At 43.6% G+C, this 2,444-nt stretch overlaps 1 pseudogene; it reads left to right on the top strand.

The window, feature by feature from the left end:
- The first annotated feature begins 324 nt into the window (after positions 1 to 324).
- On the top strand, positions 325 to 1,186 carry LOC123323638 (annotated as a pseudogene).
- Positions 1,187 to 2,444: the final 1,258 nt, after the last annotated feature.

Genomic DNA, 2,444 nt, shown 5'->3' with positions numbered 1-2,444 from the left:
TGTTTAGCACTTATGGGTCAGAAATAGTCACAGACCTATCCATCCACCCAGGGGCCTGGAAGTACAGGGGGAGAACTGTAAATATTTGGGAAATATCTCTAATCACCACCACACCCACATCTCAATGTTATCAGCATGGAAGCTGAGATTATTTCCATCAAATATACTATGTACTGAAGCAAGGAGAAATTGCTCGTGGTACTCATTTTGTTTTGGGCCACAAATGTTCAGATCCTCAGCCATCAGGTCACTTTTGCTCAATAACTCAGAACTAAGGTTTGCTAATTTAAAAAATAAGATAGTTTCAGCACCAAATGGCAGATAATGCCAGTGCTGCAGCAGAAGCCTGGAAGCCCCTGGAATGGAAGGCCAGGGGGCTTCCACAGAGGTTTCCCTAGGGCTTCTGGGCTGGGGTTGGGGAGGGATTGGGGTGAGCCTGGGTGGGGCAGAGGCTGGGAGCTCAGGGAGGCAAGGACAAGGATAAGGAGTGGATCCGCATCACCACGCTGGACCACTTGGTCAAGGATATGAAGATTAAGTCCCTGCACGAGATCTATCTTGTCTCTCTGCCCATCAGGGAATCTGAGACCATTGACTCTTTCCTGGGGGCATCCCTCAAGGATGAGGTTTTGAAGATTATGCCTGTGCAAAAGCAGACCTGTGCTGCCCAGCGGACCAGGTTCAAGACGTTTGTTGCCATCGGAGACTAGAGTGCACATGTTGGTCTAAGTGTTAAGTGTTCCAAGGAGGTAGCCACTGCCATCCATGGGGCTTCCATCCTGACCAAGCTTTCCATCATCCCCGTACAGTGAGGCTACTAGGGGAACAAGATCAGCAAGCCCCACACTGTTCCAGGTGAGATGACCGGCCTCTATGGCTCCGTGCAGGTGCACCTCGTTGCCACCCCCAGAGGCAATGGCATTGTCCCAGACCCTGTGCCCAAGAAACTATTGATGATGGCCGGGATTGATGACTGATACACCTCGCTCCCACCAGGGGCTGCACTGTTACCCTCGGCAACTTGGCTACAGCCACTTTTGATGCCATTTCTGAGACCTACAGCTATCTCATCCCTGACCTCTGGAAAGAGATTGGGTTCACCAAGTCTCCCTATCAGGGATTCACTGACTGTCTTGTAAAGACCCACACCAGGCTCCAGCTGTGGCCACCACATAGTTTTATATGAGAAGAAGAAAGTGAATCAAAGCCTGTTAAAATAAATAAAATTCAAAAAAATAGTTTCAGCTGTGAGTTTTCTACTTATTTGAATGAAGCTAGTGATAAGGTTAAATGTGAAAGGAAATTGTTAATTAATTTTTGTGTTTTGATGCCGAAGTGTTTAACATGTAGACAACACAACTGATACTAAGGTTGAAAATTACATAAGACACACAATAACCATTATTTTGGAATCCAGAATACAAAAAGCAACCCTCCACCCACCCAGCCAATCTACATTAGACATATAGTGTGAACAAAAAAATAAAACTTTGTATTTAAAAGCGTTTTGAAGTCTTTTGTTACTTCAACAAAATCTGTACTTTTTAGCTGATTCAGAAACAAACTATTATTGGAAGCTAGAAGAATGCTAACAGTGACAAAATATTTAATAAAAATGCTGCCAATTATAACTTGGAAGGCAAATGAGGTCCCTAATGAACTTTCACATATCAGAGAAAATGTTATAAAAAAGATGTTAGTAGGGGCGCCTGGGTGGCTCAGTCCCTTAAGCATCCAACTCTTAATTTCAGCTCAAGTCATTATCTCAGGGTCATGGGATTGAGCGCCACATCAGGCTCTGCGCTGGGTGTAGTGCCTGTTTGGGATTCTCTCTCTCTCTCTCTCCTTCTGCCCCTCCATCCACAACCTCCACGCTCTCCCCCTCCCTCCCACCCTCTCTCTCTCTCTCTCTCAAAAAAAAAAAAAGAAAGAATGAAAGAAAGGAAGGAAGGTAGTAACATGTGTTTGTTTAGCTGGCTGAACTTGACAAGGCACAAGAAAAAGATAAGCCCAGAGAAAGAAATAGAGAATATCTAGGAATTTGGGTATGTGTAGGGGTAAAAGAGACTATATTTTATTATGCTAAGCAGTAAAGGATAAAACTGTGAGGATCTTTGAACCAACTAAAATTCAGCCTTGAGTAAAGGACGGAATCAAGGGCGTGACCATAACACCCATTTGTCAAACCTCTGAATGAAATAAGGTGTCTCAGAGCAGAGATCCATTTAATTTCATGGTAACCAGTATATACCTGCAGTTGAGCAAAATAGTTCAGAGAAAAGATATTAGACGTGTGGTTCTCCCACTGAAGGCTGATAGACTGAGAAACTCATAAATAATTTGAAAGAAAGTCACAAGATAAAGAAAGCATAAAAGTATATCAAATGTAAGAAATGTCTGGGAAAGAACTGTAGGTGTGGCTATTGGCACATAGAACTGAGTAG

This window comes from Neomonachus schauinslandi, unplaced genomic scaffold, assembly GCF_002201575.2.
Source record: "Neomonachus schauinslandi unplaced genomic scaffold, ASM220157v2 HiC_scaffold_126, whole genome shotgun sequence".
NCBI classification, from domain to species: domain Eukaryota; kingdom Metazoa; phylum Chordata; class Mammalia; order Carnivora; family Phocidae; genus Neomonachus; species Neomonachus schauinslandi.
Note: the sequence above shows the minus strand (reverse complement) of the source record. Positions and strands in the feature narration are given on the sequence as shown.